Below are 19,201 nucleotides of genomic sequence, written 5' to 3' on the forward strand. Positions count from 1 at the left end.
TATGACGGTGCCACTTTGAAAGTCACTGAGCTCTTCAATAAGGCCATTCTACTGCCATCGTTTGTCTAAGGAGATTGCACGGCTGTGTGCTCAAATTTACACACCTGTCAGCAACGGCTGTGGCTGAAATAGCTGAATCCACTCATTTGATGTGCCCACATACTTTGGTATATATCTCCGTTCACCCATTTCCACCCCCCTCCATCACTCTCCCCCTCCATCACTCTCCCCCTCCATCACTCTCCCCCTTCACCACTCTCCCCCCCCCTCCCCCCACCCCTCCACCCCTCCCTCCACCACTCTCCCCTTCCATCACTCTCCCCCTTCACCCCTCAATCCTTCCACACCTCCCCCCCCTCCACCACTCTCCCCCTCACCCTCCCCTCCACCACTCTCCCCCTTCACCACTCTCCCCCTTCACCATCACTCCCCCCTCTCCCCTTCACCCCTCAATCCTTCACCCCCACACCTCCACCCCCTCCACCACTCTCCCCCTTCACCCTCTCCCCCTCCATCACTCCTCCCCCTTCACCCCTCAATCCCCCTTCACACCTCCCCACCCCCTCCACCACTCTCCCCCTTCACCCCTCACCCCTTCCACCCCTCCACTCCCCCTCCACCACTCTCCCCCTTCACCCCTCACCCCTCCCCCACCACTCTCCCCTTCACTCTCCCCCTTCCCCTCAATCCTTCCACACCTCCACCCCTCCACCTCTCCCCCTCACCCCCCTTCATCCCTCTCCCCCTCCACCACTCTCCCCCTTCACCCCTCAATCCTTCCACACCTCCACCCCTCCACCACTCTCCCCCTTCCCCTCCACCCTCTCCCCCCCCCTCCCCCTCTCCCCCTCCATCACTCTCCCCCTCTCACCCCTCAATCCTTCCACACCTCCCACCCTCCACCACTCTCCCCTTCACCCCTCACTCCTTCCACGCCTCCACCCCCTTCACCACTCTCCCCCTTCACCCCCTCACCCCCTCCACCCTTCCCCCTCCCCCCCTCCACCACTCTCCCCCTTCACCCCTCAATCCTTCCTCCACCCCTCCACCCCCTTCACCTCCTTCCACGCCTCCCCCCTTCACCCCTCCCCCCCTCCACCACTCTCCCCCTTCACCCCTCCACCCCTCCACCACCCTCCCCCTTCACCCCTCACCCCTTCCACACCTCCACCCCCTCCACCACTCTCCCCCTCACTCTCCCCCTCACTCCCTTCCACCCCTCCACCCCCTCCACCCCTCTCTCCCTCCACCCCTCCTCCCTTCCACCCCTCTCCCCCTCCACATGTTGGCAGGTAGCCTAATGGTTAGAGCGTTATGCAAGTGTCTGAAATATTGCTAGATCAAATTCCAGAGCTGACAGGATAAAAATCTGTCGTTCTGCGACTGAACAAGGTAGTTAACCCACTGTTCCCTGGCCGTCATTGTAAATAAGAATTTATTCCTAACGGACTTGCCTGGTTAAATATATATATATTTTTAGATCCACTCCTCCTCTCCTCCTCCCCTCCACCCCGCTCCCCCTCTTCTCCTCCTCTCCTCCTCCCCTCCACCCATTTCCCACTTCTCCTCCTCTCCTCCTCCCCTCCACCCCTTTCCCACTTCTCCTCCTCTCCTCCTCCCTTCCACCCCGCTCCCCCTCTTCTCCTCCTCTCCTCCTCTCCTGCTCCCCTCCACCCATTTCCCTCTTCTCCTCCTCTCCTCCTCTCCTCCTCCCTTCCACCCCGCTCCCCCTCTTCTCCTCCTCTCCTCCTCCCCTCCACCCGCTCCTCCTCTTCTCCTCCTCTCCTCCTTCCTTCCACCCCGCTCCTCCTCTTCTCCTCCTCTCCTCCTTCCTTCCACCCCGCTGCTCCTCTTCTCCTCCTCTCCTCCTCCCCTCCACCCCGCTCCTCCTCTTCTCCCCTCCACCCCGCTCCTCCACTTCTACTATTCTGTCACCTTATGCAGCCAACCATTTTTACCTCCTCCATCTCCAAGGGCTGCTCAGCTGAGAAATTGCAGTGCCGCCGTGGCTGTACCGGTAGTGTAGCGGCAGAGGGAGAGGAGGCATCGGCTGGCCCTTCATTAGGTATCTACACAGGTGCTGACAGCAGAGATAACGACCAATAACACCGTATTATGTTGGAGAGTAAATGAGAAGTCTCCCGGGACCCAAGGCCTGTCATGCTTCGGGGAGTTGTGCCTGCACCGCCACCCCAGACAGAAGGCACCAGGCGCTGGAGAGATTCACCCCCCCCCCCCTTCTCCCTGGAACTCTCTCCTCTGGATGAAGTAGCTATAGCAGCCTCGGGGGAAAGGGTCTGGTTGGTACTCAGAAGTGTGGATATGGTTATTTATAAAAATAAAAAATTATATTATATATTATATTATAGATTATATTTATTTGGCCTTTATTTAATCAGGGAGTTACCATGGAGACAACTCTGTACCCTGATGTGTCTCTCTGAGCTGTTATGGTAGCCTAGCGGTTACTGCATTGGGCCACTAACCAAAAGGTTGCAAGTTTGAATATGTGAGCCGACAAGGTGAAAAATCTGCCGATGTGCCTTGGAGCAAGGTACTTAACCCTAATTTGCTCCAGAGGTGTCATACTACTATAGCTGACCCTGTAAAACAACACCTATCATACTACTATAGCTGACTCTGTAAAACAACACCTATCATACTACTATAGCTGACTCTGTAAAACAACAAATTACACTGCACCTGTCTGGTGTATGTGACAATAAACATTTTTATTTTGTATTATATTGTAACTGAATATATGGTATCTCTGAGGGTGGCTATTCTCTTTGCTGCCTGCACACGCCATAGATGGAGCCAAAATGATAATTCCCACACCCCAGCCAATGAGAATATGGTCTCCCCCCTCTTCCTCCCCTCCATCCTTCATTCCCTTCATCGTCTCTCTTTCCTCCCTATTTCCTCCCTCACTCCATTCCGCAAAGTCGTTTGGTTCCGACATCGGGACGCTCCATTGGTCAAGCCTGGTGACCGATGGAAATCCGCCTGAGCACTGAAATTAGTGATTGTTATCTATGCTCCATCTTGGCTCGCTCTCATCATCTCGTTCCCTCGTTTCGAAACCCTTCTCTCCTCTCATCTTCTCCTCCCTTCATCTGCTAAAATGTATTTATTTTCGCTGTGTATGAGAAACGTATGAGAAAGAGGAGAGGAGAGGAGACGAGAGGAGACGAGAGGAGACGAGAGGAGAGGAGATGAGACGAGAGGAGACGAGACGAGGAGAGACATACCCCCCTCTTTTTGCTCCCCTTTGATGCTTTGTGTTGTTTCTTTTCTCTCTTTTGGGGGGGGTTATATGCCATTGCCTCCCCCCATTAAAGCAGGGTTTCCCAAACTTGGTCCCGGGGCCTTCACCTTGCCCTACACAACTGATTCAAATAACCATCTGAGAGATGTTACAATACAACCTTGAACACAGACAGAGAGAGACAGAGAGTGAGAGAGTGAGAAAGAGATAGAGAGGGAGAGGGGAGGGGGAGAGCAAGAGACAGAGAGAGAGACTAGAGAGAGAGAGACTTGAGAGAGAGACAGAGAGAGAGAGACAGAGAGAGAGAGAGACTAAAGAGATAGAGACAGACAGAGAGAGCCAGACAGAGAGAGAGGCAGAGAGAGAGAGAGTGAGAAAGAGGGGGAGGGGGAGGGGGAGAGCAAGAGACAGAGAGAGAGACTAAAGAGAGAGACAGTGAAAAAGAGAGAGACAGAGAGAATGAGAGTCAGACAGACAGACAATGTATAGATATTTCCTGTTATAATATTCTGTTGTAGCCTTTAGAAAAATAGGCACAATTTGTCTGTGTCGTGTTCATCGTAAGAATTATCGGACCAAGGTGCAGCGTGATATGGTTTCCACATGTTTATTAACGGAAATGCATAAAAACTATAAACGAAATATGAAGACAATGGAGTGCTCACAGGCAACTACACATAAACAAAATCCCACCAATACAGGTGGGAAAAATAACTACTTAAATATGGTCCCCAATTAGAGACAACGATTACCAGCATAGAAAAAGAAACTAGAACACAACATCGACATAGATATACTAGATCACCCCCTAGTCACGCCCTGACCTACTACACCATAGACAAACAATGGCTCACTATGGTCAGGGCGTGACAGTCTGCCAGTCTTCAAACACAAAATACTGTATTGGCTTATATACAAAATAGAGAGGAGGACAATTCTACTCAGGACAACAACCCTTTCATCAAATGCAGTTTATTTTCTGCTACTCGGGCTAGATATGCTCTTTGCCTCAGTTTGTTGTTGGTGTAATTGCAGCAACATCTAACCATGATTGTTCCCACCTGAGCTCTGATGAAAGATGATCATGTTTTAATATCCTGCTCATTCAACCATGTAATCACTCTTTTGTGTGGGATAATCTCCTCCCACAAGCAAAAGGAGCATCTGCACCCCAAAATACATCTCACGTGTGTGTGCGCAAGCGCGTGCGTAAATGCGTGCGGTGTGTGTGTGAGCATGAGTGCACTTGTGTGTCATGTTCGTAAAAAGTATTTTTCGTTCTGAGCTATTTAACATTGCGGTATACATAGCCAATTTAACCCTCTATTTTCTTTCCGGTATGTACTTGTACGTTTAGATCATTTTGATAAGACAATTCTCAAGCTGAGGTCTATGAAATCAATGTTATTAACCTGTGAGTACATGCTATGCATTACTGTAAAACAAGATCATGAGCTGTGCCCCAAATAGAGACGTGGGTATGTAGTAGAAAATACCGGTAGCTTGACTGTAGAATCTTTAGCCACTCATCGTGTTTGGGGGACAAAAAATGCTGAGTTGCATCCAAAGAACACCATACCTACTGTGAAGCATGGGGGTGGAAACGTCATGCTTTGGGACTGTTTTTCTGCAAAGGGACCAGGACAACTGATCCGTGTAAAGGAAAGAATGAATGGGGCCATGTATCGTGAGATTTTGAGTGAAAACCTCCTTCCATCAGCAAAAAAATCAACAAAGTATGAGAAGACTTTGCCTTTGGTTTGTTTGGTTGTCAATTAGGGTGTGCAGGGTGAATACATGGTCTGTTGTACGGTATTCTCTCTCTCTCTCTCACTCTCACTCTCACTCTCACTCTCTCTCTCTCTCTCTCTCTCTCTCTCTCTCTCTCTCTCTCTCTCTCTCTCTCTCTCTCTCTCTCTCTCTCTCTCTCTCTCTCTCTCTCTCTCTCTCTCTCTCTCTCTCTCTCTCTCTCTCTCTCTCTCTCTATCTCTCTCTCTCTCTCTCTCTCTCTCTCTCTCTCTCTCTCTCTCTCACTCTCTCTCTCTCTCTCTCTCTCTCTCTCTCTCTCTCTCTCTCTCTCTCTCTCTCTCTCTCTCTCTCTCTCTCTCTCTTACTTACTCACTCTCTCTCTCTCTTTGTTTCCCTCTCTCTCTCTCTCTCTCTCTCTCTTTTACTTACTCACTCTCTCTCTTTGTTTCCCTCTCTCTCTTACTCTCTCCCTCACTCTCTTTCTGTGCACCTCAGCCCTACCTGTAATTGAAGAGATGAGAGAATTAATGAAATACAGCTAATGCCAGAGATCAAAAAGAGCTGACAAATGTAAATTAGCTGTGTATGAAATTGTTTCCGGTGGAAGGCGGTCACCCGCAGCTTCCACATAATGGATTAACAATTTTCAGAGGGAGGGAGCGGGCGAGCGAGAGGGAGGGAGAGGGAGGGAGGGAGGGAGGGAGGGAGGGAGGGAGGGAGCGAGCGAGCGAGAGGGAGGGAGGGAGGGAGGGGGAGGGAGGGGAGGGAGGGAGGGGAGGGAGGGAGGGAGGGAGGGAGGGAGGGAGGGAGGGAGGGAGGGAGGGAGGGAGGGGGGAGGGAGGGAGGGAGGGAGGGAGGGAGGGAGGGAGGGAGGGAGGGAGGGAGGGAGGGAGAGGGAGGGAGGGAGGGAGGGAGGGAGGGAGGGAGGGAGGGAGGGAGGGAGGGAGGGAGGGAGGGAGGGAGGGAGGGAGGGAGGGAGGGAGGGAGGGAGGGAGGGAGGGGATGTAAATGGATAATCCACCTCCTCGTCGTTGTCGTTTGTTGACTGTTTTTACTAGGCTGAACTCTTCCCTAGATAGTCTTGTATATCTGCAACAAAGCGGCCCATACTGACATGGCGGAGTTACATGTGGAATGGAGAAAGAAAGCCACCATTTTGAGTGTGACCATTTCCCATATTACTTCTGGGTGTTATGGTAGCATGGCGACGGTCTGGTTTGATACACAACTGGTGGGGAGGGATTCGAGAGCGTTACGCCCATGATTAAAGAATGAGATATCAATCAGATTCTCTCTTTACTCTCTTTCTCGCTCTCTCTCTGTCTTTCCCTCCTCCCCCTGTTCCCTTCCTTCTCTCTCAATCCTCACTCTGTCTTATTCTATCGCTCTCTCCCGCTCTATACTGTTTGTTTAGTAACTTATTCCCTGCGTTTGTGAATAACACTTTTATTCTGATTAAAAATACCAAGCTCATATGAATAATCCCCCCTTTGCTAATTAAGCAATCTGTTTTTATGTAAGGTGCCCTTGTCAGGTGAGGCAGAAGAAAAGAGAGATAAAGAGAGGAGCGCTGTAGTGGGGCTGTTCTGTTTCTATGTAAGGTGCCCTTGTCAGGTGAGGCAGAAGAAAAGAGAGATGAAGAGAGGAGCGCTGTAGTGGGGCTGTTCTGTTGAATATGTATGGGTGGGTATGCCTGCCTGGGCTTTCATGTCTCTGTGTCTCTGTGTTAAATCAGATGGTCAACCCAGGAATTCCTCAATGCTCTCAGGCCAGATCCACCCTGTTGATCACACCTCCGATCTACAAAATGTGTGGGGTGTGTGTGTGTGTCCATGCACGTTCATGTGTGTTGCATTTTATAATATTATAATACTAGGTTGGTGTGCGCGCTCCAACATGATCTCACGATTCCCATGCCACCATACTGTTCTGATACACACTTCCCTAGTTTCTTATACAATTCCTCAATTCACATACTGGACATTGCCTGTGACTACCTGTACATATCCTGTGACTGACTACCTGTACATAAACTGTGACTGACTACCTGTACATGACCTGTGACTGACTACATGTACATGACCTGTGACTGACTACCTGTACATAACCTGTGACTGACTACCTGTACATGACCTGTGACTACCTATATATGATCTGTGACTGACTACCTGTACATAACCTGTGACTACCTATATATGATCTGTGACTGACTACCTGTACATAACCTGTGACTACCTATATATGACCTGTGACTGACTACCTGTACATGACATGTGACTACCTATATATGACCTGTGACTGACTACCTGTACATAACCTGTGACTACCTATATATGACCTGTGACTGACTACCTGTACATAACCTGTGACTACCTATATATGACCTGTGACTTTTTATCTCATTAAACTGCACCCCCAAAAAATATCATCCAGCTCCATAATGTAGACACTGCTGAGAAGAGGCTTTTAGTGCTACTTTACACAGGTACAGAATGAATGGATAGGAGGAGAACGTTTTGTTTTCAATCTGTACGTTTGTTTTAAGCTGTCCTAACAGTTCAAAGAAACAACATTTTACATGACATTTTGTTGGAATTCAACCCCTCAAGAAGTTAATCAGATGCACCATTGAGAGCATCTTGACTGGCCGCATCACCGCAACAGCACCGTCCTCGATCACATGGTGCTACAGAGGGTGGTGCTGACAGTCCAGTACATCACTGGGGCCGATCTCCATGCCTCTGTATCAGGCGGTGTAAAGGGAAAATTGTTAAAGGCTCCAGATAACTAAGCCATAGACTGTTCTCTCTGCTTCCGCATGGCAAGCGACACCGTTGGAGTAGAACCTTGCACTCTCTGTGCACACTGATACTCCAACACACACACACACACACACACACACACACACACACACACACACACACACACACACACACACACACACACACACACACACACACACACACACACACACACACACACACACACACACACACACACACACACACGCATGCACGCACGCACACAGACACACACACACTCCATAATATGCTCACTCACACATAATAAACTGTTGCTACTCTGTTTATCCAATATCCTGATGTCTAGTCACCTTACCCATATACATATTTACCTCCATCACCCCAGTATCCCTACACATTAGAAATAAAGTATTGGAACGGACCCTGTATATAGTATGGTGCTGAACTGAACCTGTATATAGTATGGTATTAACTGACCCTGTATATAATATGGTATTAACTGACCCTGTATATAGTATGGTATCAAACTGACCCTGTATATAGTATGGTATCAAACTGACCCTGTATATAGTATGGTATTAATTGACCCTGTATATAGTATGGTACTGAACTGACCCTGTATATAGTATGGTATTAACTGACCCTGTATATAGTATGGTATCAAACTGACCCTGTATATAGTATGGTATTAACTGACCCTGTATATAGTATGGTACTGAACTGACCCTGTATATAGTATGGTATTAACTGACCCTGTATATAGTATGGTATCAAACTGACCCTGTATATAGTATGGTATTAACTGACCCTGTATATAGTATGGTACTGAACTGACCCTGTATATAGTATGGTATTAACTGACCCTGTATATAGTATGGTATCAAACTGACCCTGTATATAGTATGGTATTAACTGACCCTGTATATAGTATGGTATTGAACTGACCCTGTATATAGTATGGTACTGAACTGACCCTGTATATAGTATGGTATTAACTGACCCTGTATATAGTATGGTATCAAACTGACCCTGTATATAGTATGGTATTAACTGACCCTGTATATAGTATGGTATTAACCGACCCTGTATATAGTATGGTATTGAACCGACCCTGTACCCCACACAATCAATGATCTGTAACCTCCCTCAGTCGAGCAGATTAACCTTGAACACAGATTAACCATGAGCACAGATTAACCATGAACACAGATTAACCATGAACACAGATTAACCTTGAACACAGACTAACCATGAGCACAGATTAACCATGAGCACAGATTAACCATGAGCACAGACTAACCATGAGCATAGATTAACCATGAGCACAGATTAACCATGAACACAGATTAACCATGAACACAGATTAACCATGAACACAGATTAACCATGAGCACAGACTAACCATGAGCACAGATTAACCATGAGCACAGATTAACCATGAGCACAGATTAACCATGAGCACAGATTCACCATGAGCACAGATTAACCATGATCACAGATGAACCATGAGCACAGATTAACCATGAGCACAGATTAACCATGAACACAGACTAACCATAAAGACCAGGGAAGTTTACCAATGCCTCACAGAGAAGGGCACCTATTGGTAGATGGGTAAAAAAAGCAGACATTGAATATCCCTTTGAGCATGGTGAAGTTATTAATTACACTGTGGATGGCGTATCAATAGACCCAGTCACTACAAAGATACAGGCGCCCTTACCGGAGATGCCAATGGTGACTTAAAAACAGTTACAGAATTGAATGTCTGTGATAGGAGAAAACTGAGGATGGATCAACAACATTGTAGTTACTCCACAATACTACCCTAATTGACAGAGTGAAAATAAGTAGACCATGCTGTCACAATCGTCGTAAAGAGGAGACCAAAGCGCGATTAGAATACATTCTTCTTTTAATGAATGAAGAACACGAAGAACACTTAAACAAAAATAACGTGACGCTATATATAACCAGTGCCGACACAGGCAACTACACATTGACAGTAACCCACAAAATACCCAAAGAAGATGGCTGCCTAAATATGGTTCCCAATCAGAGACAACGATAAACAGCTGCCTGTAATTGAGAACCAATCTAGGCAATCATAGACTTACAAAAACACCTAGATGGTAAACAACCCCATAAACTTACAAAACCCCTAGACAGTATAAAAACACATACATCACCCATGTCACAGCCTGACCTAACCAAAATATATATAGAAAACAAAGAATACTCAGGTCAAGGCGTGACAGTACCCCCCACAAAGGTGCGGACTCTGGCCGCAAAAACCTAATCTAAAGGGGAGGGTCCGGGTGGGTCTCTTTCACGGCGGCGGCTCGGGTGCGGGACGTGGACCCCGCTCTACCTCAGTCTTGGCACACTTAGGTGGCGCCTCAGGAGTGGGAACCCTCGCAGGCGCCTCTGGACTGAGGAGCGACTCTGGTAGCTCCGGACAGGAGGGCGACTCCGGCATCACCGGCGTGACTGGCGGCTCTGGCAGCTCCCGGCTGGCTGACGGCTCTGGCAGGTCCTGGCTGGCTGACGGCTCAGGCAGGTCCTGGCTGGCTGACGGCTCTGGCAGCTCCTGGCTGGCTGGCGGCTCTGGCAGGTCCTGGCTGGCTGACGGCTCTGGCAGGTCCTGGCTGGCTGGCGGCTCTGGCAGGTCCTGGCTGGCTGACGGCTCTGGCAGGTCCTGGCTGGCTGACGGCTCTGGCAGGTCCTGGCTGGCTGACGGCTCTGCCAGGTCCTGGCTGGCAGACGGCTCTGGCAGGTCCTGGCTGGCTGACGGCTCTGGCAGGTCCTGGCTGGCAGACGGCTCTGGCAGGTCCTGGCTGGCTGACGGCTCTGGCAGCTCCTGGCTGGCTGACGGCCAAATCTACACTGGAGTTGCTTTACCAAGAAGACAGTGAATGTTCCGTGAATGGCAGTTTTTACTTAAATCTAATTGAAAATCTATGGCAAGATCTGTCTAACAAAGATCTTAGTCTTACCGACTGTAATCACTGCTTCTACAAAGTTTTAATTCAGGGGTGTGAATACTTACAGTATGTGTAACAGTATTTACATTTACATTTACATTTAAGTCATTTAGCAGACGCTCTTATCCAGAGCGACTTACAAATTGGTGCATTCACCTTATGACATCCAGTAGAATAGTCACTTTACAATAGTGCATCTAAATCTTAAAGGGGGGGGGGGAATGAGAAGGATTACTTATCCTATCCTAGGTATTCCTTAAAGAGGTGGGGTTTCAGGTGTCTCCGGAAGGTGGTGATTGACTCCGCTGTCCTGGCGTCGTGAGGGAGTTTGTTCCACCATTGGGGGGCCAGAGCAGCGAACAGTTTTGACTGGGCTGAGCGGGAACTGTACTTCCTCAGTGGTAGGGAGGCGAGCAGGCCAGAGGTGGATGAACGCAGTGCCCTTGTTTGGGTGTAGGGCTTGATCAGAGCCTGGAGGTACTGAGGTGCCGTTCCCCTCACAGCTCCGTAGGCAAGCACCATGGTCTTGTAGCAGATGCGAGCTTCAACTGGAAGCCAGTGGAGAGAGCGGAGGAGCGGGGTGACGTGAGAGAACTTGAGAAGGTTGAACACCAGACGGGCTGCGGCGTTCTGGATGAGTTGTAGGGGTTTAATGGCAAAGGCAGGGAGCCCAGCCAACAGCGAGTTGCAGTAGTCCAGACGGGAGATGACAAGTGCCTGGATTAGGACCTGCGCCGCTTCCTGTGTGAGGCAGGGTCGTACTCTGCGGATGTTGTAGAGCATGAACCTACAGGAACGGGCCACCGCCTTGATGTTAGTTGAGAACGACAGGGTGTTGTCCAGGATCACGCCAAGGTTCTTAACGCTCTGGGAGGAGGACACAATGGAGTTGTCAACCGTGATGGCGAGATCATGGAACGGGCAGTCCTTCCCCGGGAGGAAGAGCAGCTCCGAATTTGCCGAGGTTCAGCTTGAGGTGGTGATCCGTCATCCACACCGATATGTCTGCCAGACATGCAGAGATGCGATTCGCCACCTGGTCATCAGAAGGGGGAAAGGAGAAGATTAATTGTGTGTCGTCTGCATAGCAATGATAGGAGAGACCATGTGAGGTTATGACAGAGCCAAGTGACTTGGTGTATAGCGAGAATAGGAGAGGGCCTAGAACAGAGCCCTGGGGGACACCAGTGGTGAGAGCGCGTGGTGAGGAGACAGATTCTCGCCACGCCACCTGGTAGGAGCGACCTGTCAGGTAGGACGCAACCAAGCGTGGGCCGCGCCGGAGATGCCCAACTCGGAGAGGGTGGAGAGGAGGATCTGATGGTTCACAGTATCGAAGGCAGCCGATAGGTCTAGAAGGATGAGAGCAGAGGAGAGAGAGTTAGCTTTAGCGGTGCGGAGCGCCTCCGTGATACAGAGAAGAGCAGTCTCAGTTGAATGACTAGTCTTGAAACCTGACTGATTTGGATCAAGAAGGTCATTCAGAGAGAGATAGCGGGAGAGCTGGCCAAGGACGGCACGTTCAAGAGTTTTGGAGAGAAAAGAAAGAAGGGATACTGGTCTGTAGTTGTTGACATCGGAGGGATTGAGTGTAGGTTTTTTCAGAAGGGGTGCAACTCTCGCTCTCTTGAGGACGTAAGGGACGTAGCCAGCGGTCAGCGATGAGTTGATGAGCGAGGTGAGGTAAGGGAGAAGGTCCCCGGAAATGGTCTGGAGAAGAGAGGAGGGGATAGGGTCAAGCGGGCAGGTTGTTGGGCGGCCGGCCGTCACAAGACGCGAGATTTCATCTGGAGAGAGAGGGGAGAAAGAGGTCAGAGCACAGGGTAGGGCAGTGTGAGCAGAACCAGTGGTGCCGTTTGACTTAGCAAACGAGGATCGGATGTCGTCGACCTTCTTTTCAAAATGGTTGACGAAGTCATCTGCAGAGAGGGAGGAGGGGGGAGGAGGATTCAGGAGTGAGGAGAAGGTGGCAAAGAGCTTCCTAGGGTTAGAGGCAGATGCTTGGAATTTAGAGTGGTAGAAAATGGCTTTAGCAGCAGAGACAGAGGAGGAAAATGTAGAGAGGAGGGAGTGAAAGGATGCCAGGTCCGCAGGGAGGCGAGTTTTCCTCCATTTCCGCTCAGCTGCCCGGAGCCCTGTTCTGTGAGCTCGCAATGAGTCGTCGAGCCACGGGGCGGGAGGGGAGGACCACGCCGGCCTGGAGGATAGGGGACATAGAGAGTCAAAGGATGCAGAAAGGGAGGAGAGGAGGGTTGAGGAGGCAGAATCAGGAGATAGGTTGGAGAAGGTATGAGCAGAGGGAAGAGATGATAGGATGGAAGAGGAGAGAGTAGCGGGGGAGAGAGAGCGAAGGTTGGGACGGCGCGATACCATCCGAGTAGGGGCAGTGTGGGAGGTGTTAGATGAGAGCGAGAGGGAAAAGGATACAAGGTAGTGGTCGGAGACTTGGAGGGGAGTTGCACTGAGGTTAGTGGAAGAACAGCATCTAGTAAAGATGAGGTCGAGCGTATTGCCTGCCTTGTGAGTAGGGGGAAGGTGAGAGGGTGAGGTCAAAAGAGGAGAGGAGTGGAAAGAAGGAGGCAGAGAGGAATGAGTCAAAGGTAGACGTGGGGAGGTTAAAGTCGCCCAGCACTGTGAGAGGTGAGCCGTCCTCAGGAAAGGAGCTTATCAAGGTATCAAGCTCATTGATGAACTCTCTGAGGGAACCTGGAGGGCGATAAATGATAAGGATGTTAAGCTTGAAAGGGCTGGTAACTGTGACAGCATGGAATTCAAAGGAGGCGATAGACAGATGGGTGAGGGGAGAAAGAGAGAATGACCACTTGGGAGAGATGAGGATCTTAAACCGTCCCCTCGCCCATACCCGGGCGCGAACCAGGGACCTTCTGCACACAACGACAACAGTCACCCTCAAAGCATCGTTACCCATCGCTCCACAAAAGCCGCGGCCCTTGCAGAGCAAGGGGAACTACTACTTCAAGGTCTCAGAGCAAGTGACGTAACCGATTGAAACGCTATTTAGCGCACACCGCTAACTAAGCTAGCCGTTTCACATCCGTTACATATGTTAATGAGATATTTCTGTATTTCATTTTCAATAAATCTGAGAGAGAAAAAAATCACGCAAAAAATATATATTTTAAAACATTTAGAAGTCAGGTTGAAAATAAGAAAATGTGAATTTAGACAAGGGGTATGAATACTTCCTGAAGGCACTGTGTGTGTGTGTGTGTGTGTGTGTGTGTGTGTGTGTGTGTGTGTGTGTGTGTGTGTGTGTGTGTGTGTGTGTGTGTGTGTGTGTGTGTGTGTGTGTGTGTGTGTGTGTGTGTGTGTGTGTGTGTGTGTGTGTGCGCGTGTCTGTCAATTATGCTAATGCATGGATACATTATCAGAGAGAGAGAGAGCAAGCAAGAGAGAGATTATAACTCTTAGGCTTCAGCAGTAACTATGAATCAGAGTTTAGAGTGTCACTTTGTACTCTCCTGTATCTATCTTATTCTATCTTGCTGGAAGAGAACTCAAGGCCAGGGAGAGAGGGTGATTTAGTAGACCACTCTAGAACCAAATGTGGTCTGTCAGTAAACCTCACTAGAATCCAATTTATTATGTCAGTATACCCCACTCTAACGCAATTTAGTCTGTCAGTAGAACCCACTAGAACACAATTTATTCTGTCAGTAGATCCCACTTGAACAACATTTAGTCTGTCAGTAGAACCCACTAGAACATAATTTAGTCTGTCAGTAGAACCCATTAGAATCCAATGTATTATGTCAGTAGAACCCACTAGAACCCAGACATTTTCAAAAAGAGACATTTTCAAAAGGAGACATTTTCTAAAAGAGAAATTTTCTAAAGGAGACATTTTCTAAAGGAGACATTTTCTAAAGGAGACATTTTCTAAAGGAGACATTTTCTAAAAGAGAAATTTTCTAAAGGAGACATTTTCTAAAGGAGACATTTACTAAAGGAGGCGTTTATGAAAAGAAAAACATTTTCTAAAGGAAACATTTTCTAAAGGAGACATTTACTAAAGGAGATATTTACTAAAGGAGACATTTACTAAAGGAGATATTTACTAAAGGAGACATTTACTAAAGGAGACATTTACTAAAGGAGATATTTACTAAAGGAGACATTTACTAAAGGAGACATTTTCTAAAGGAGACATTTTCTAAAGGAGACATTTACTAAAGGAGACATTTACTAAAGGAGACATTTACTAAAGGAGACATTTACTAAAGGAGACATTTTCTAAAGGAGACATTTTCTAAAGGAGACATTTACTAAAGGAGATATTTACTAAAGGAGGCATTTACTAAAGGAGTCATTTACTAAAGGAGACATTTTCTAAACGAGGCGTTTTGAGAAGAATTGCCACCCAGGTGCAGTTCAGTTCAAAATGGACATGATTTAGTGGACCCATAACTGGTTTCTGGCATTTCTTCTCCTCTGACACTTTTATGGATAACTCCTGCCAGGGCTAATCCAGTCTCATTCATCACCCGTAGAGTTATCAAGGAATGGCTTATGGAGACCGTTAACATGGTACTGCACCATAACAGTCCCTCCACTCCATCCACATTTGACTCATAAAGATATTCTAGGCCTATTTTATTAAGATTCCATGTTTCAGCACGATCGCTATAGTTCTAAAACTCAAGGGGACCTCTAGCAGATCTCTGTCTCTTTGGTCCATTTTGTCGTTGGTGTGTTGTACTCTAAATGGAGTCGTTCTTCCTGTTTAGCCTGCTGACCCTGCGCTTTTATTAAACATATCTCACTAACTGTATATTCATTTGTTTGTTGATTTGGTGTCAACTGAAACGTCAAATGATAATATTGATCCAAATATAGTTTTGGATAGTTGATAGTTTCATACCTACCTCTTTAATTTGCAGAGATGGAGGGAGGTGGGATGAGAAGGTGAGATGAGGAGGTGTGGAGCCTGGTGGAGGGGTTTGAGTTTACCTCACCCCACTCAGGGAGGGTCCAATTCAAATCACTGAGCCTAGGGGGAGAGACTATGTACAGTATGTCTGGTTGTCTGGTTGTCAATATGTGTATTATGACTTTTTATTATAATTGTTTTATTAAAATGTTCGTTTTATTTTACTCAATGGTCATGATGCTGCCCCCCCACCCCCTCAATAGTCTTTACCTTACCTTACCTCCACCCCAATGGTCATGTATTTAAATTGCATATTTAACTACTTTAAAAAAAATTGAAGCTGAAATTTTGATTTTATTTGAGGAATAAAGCCTGTTTTTCTTTTGAAGCCAGAAGGAGGCTAGTATCAGCTACATTTATGCCTTTACTAGACTATGGGGATATTTTATACATGAATGCTTCCGCTCAATGTTTGAGTCTCAATTGACACCCTTTACCATGGCACTTTGAGATTTATTTTAAACTGCAAAACCCTTACGCACCACTGCACTTTGTATACCAGGGTTGGCTGGCCTTCTCTAGTCACTCGTAGGCTCAGGCACTGGTATACTTTTATTTACAAAGCCATTTTGTGTTTACTACCTTTTTATTTGGGCATTTTTATTGTTCAGAAATGTGGTGGGTACTCTCTTCGTTCGCTGGACTTTATCCTGCTAACTGTTCCAAATGTCCCAACTGAATTTGGTAAAAGGGCTTATGGGTACTCTTCGCCATCGTCTTGGAACGCCTTACAAAATACTTTTAATCTGGAAGAACTTGTCCCGATTGGTATTTTTAAATCAATGATAAATGATCTTGAGACTGATTCCCTGACCTGTCAATGTTTTTAATTTGCTGTTTTTGATTTTTCTTTTGAATTCTATGTTTTTTACTAGATTACTTGTAGTTTTTCATGTCGTTTGTCTGTAATTTTTGTAATGACTTTGTGCTGCCTATCTTGGCCAGGACGCTCTTGAAAAAGAGATTTTAAATCTCAATGAGCCCTTCCTGGTTAAATAAAGGTTAAATAAAAAATAAAAATCAATTATTCATCACTGCCACAGTTGTTATTATGTATACAGTGCTATTTCTATCTATGTATATATTGTTGTTTTTTTATGACCATTTTCATAATGTTCCTTTACTTAGTCCTGCGTGTTGGAGCTCGATGCCTAAGATTTTCACTGTACCCTGAAATCACACCTGCATCCCTATACACATGACGACTAAACTCTCTGAATCTCTGAATGTGAGAGGAGCGGAAACTCAACTTTGAATTAATTTTGTTTGAACTGAGCGGATGTCATTTGGGCTGTAGTGGGTTTTCATGTATGGCCTCTCGTGTATGGTCTCTCGTGTTTGGCCTCTCGTGTATGGTCTCTTGTGTATGGCCTCTCGTGTATGGTCTCTCATGTATGGTATCTCGTGTATGGCCTCTCATGTATGGCCTCTCGTGTATGTCCCCTTGTGTATGTCCCCTCGTGTATGTCCTCTCGTATATGTCCTCTCACGTATGGCCTCTCTGGTATGGCCTCTCATTTATAGTCTCCCATGTATGGCCTCTCATGTATGGCCTCTCATGTATGGCCTCTCATGTATGGTCTCTCATGTATGGCCTCTCATGTATGGCCTCTCGTGTTTGGCCTCTCATGTATGGCCTCCTATATGGTCTCTCATGTATGGCCTCTCATGTATGGTCTCTCATGTATGGTCTCTCATGTATGGCCTCTCATGTATGGTCTCTCATGTATGGCCTCTCGTGTTTGGCCTCTCATGTATGGCCTCCTATATGGTCTCTCATGTATGGCCTCTCATGTATGGCCTCTCGTGTTTGGCCTCTCATGTATGGCCTCCTATATGGTCTCTCATGTATGGCCTCTCATGTATGGTCTCTCATGTTTGGCCTCTCATGTATGGCCTCGTATATGGTCTCTCATGTATGGCCTCTCATGTATGGTCTCTCATGTATGGCCTCTCGTGTTTGGCCTCTCATGTATGGCCTCCTATATGGTCTCTCATGTATGGCCTCTCATGTATGGTCTCTCATGTATGGTCTCTCATGTATGGCCTCTCATGTATGGTCTCTCATGTATGGCCTCTCGTGTTTGGCCTCTCATGTATGGCCTCCTATATGGTCTCTCATGTATGGCCTCTCATGTATGGCCTCTCATGTATGGTCTCTCATGTATGGCCTCTCGTGTTTGGCCTCTCATGTATGGCCTCCTATATGGTCTCTCATGTATGGTCTCTCATGTATGGCCTCTCATGTATGGTCTCTCATGTATGGCCTCTCGTGTTTGGCCTCTCATGTATGGCCTCCTATATGGTCTCTCATGTATGGTCTCTCATGTTTGGTCTCTCATGTATGGCCTCCTATATGGTCTCTCATGTATGGCCTCTCGTGTTTGGCCTCTCATGTATGGCCTCCTATATGGTCTCTCATGTATGGTATCTCATGTATGGTCTCTCATGTATGGTCTCTCATGTTTGGCCTCTCGTGTTTGGCCTCTCATGTATGGTCTCTCATGTATGGTCTCTCATGTATGGTCTCTCATGTATGGTCTCTCATGTATGGCCTCCTATATGGTCTCTCATGTATGGTCTCTCATGTATGGTCTCTCATGTTTGGCCTCTCATGTATGGCCTCCTATATGGTCTCTCATGTATGGCCTCTCATGTATGGTCTCTCATGTATGGCCTCTCATGTATGGCCTCTCATGTATGGCCTCCTATATGGTCTCTCATGTATGGCCTCTCATGTATGGCCTCTCATGTATGGCCTCCTATATGGTCTCTCATGTATGGTCTCTCATGTTTGGCCTCTCATGTTTGGCCTCTCATGTATGGCCTCCTATATGGTCTCTCATGTATGGTCTCTCATGTTTGGCCTCTCGTTTTTGGCCTCTCATGTATGGCCTCCTATATGGTCTCTCATGTATGATCTCTCATGTATGGTCTCTCATGTATGGCCTCCTATATGGTCTCTCATGTATGGTCTCTCATGTATGGTCTCTCATGTTTGGCCTCTCATGTTTGGCCTCTCGTGTTTGGCCTCTCATGTATGGCCTCTCATGTATGGTCTCTCATGTATGGCCTCTCATGTATGGTCTCTCATGTATGGTCTCTCATGTATGGTCTCTCATGTATGGTCTCTCATGTATGGTCTCTCATGTATGGTCTCTCATGTTTGGTCTCTCATGTATGGTCTCTCATGTATGGTCTCTCATGTATGGTCTCTCATGTTTGGTCTCTCATGTATGGCCTCCTATATGGTCTCTCATGTATGATCTCTCATGTATGGTCTCTCATGTATGGCCTCCTATATGGTCTCTCATGTATGGTCTCTCATGTATGGTCTCTCATGTTTGGCCTCTCATGTTTGGCCTCTCGTGTTTGGCCTCTCATGTATGGCCTCTCATGTATGGTCTCTCATGTATGGCCTCTCATGTATGGCCTCTCATGTATGGCCTCTCATGTATGGCCTCTTTGGCTGTGTGCCAAAGTGCCA

The 19,201-nt window shown here is 47.4% G+C and overlaps 1 protein-coding gene across 3 annotated transcripts in view; it reads left to right on the top strand.

Moving 5' to 3' along the window:
• Positions 1–19,201, top strand: part of LOC118368043 (neurexin-3a-like) — a 727,496-nt gene that overhangs the window by 139,860 nt on the left and 568,435 nt on the right. The window lies entirely within an intron of this gene.

This window comes from Oncorhynchus keta, chromosome 35, assembly GCF_023373465.1.
Source record: "Oncorhynchus keta strain PuntledgeMale-10-30-2019 chromosome 35, Oket_V2, whole genome shotgun sequence".
In the NCBI taxonomy this organism is placed as follows: domain Eukaryota; kingdom Metazoa; phylum Chordata; class Actinopteri; order Salmoniformes; family Salmonidae; genus Oncorhynchus; species Oncorhynchus keta.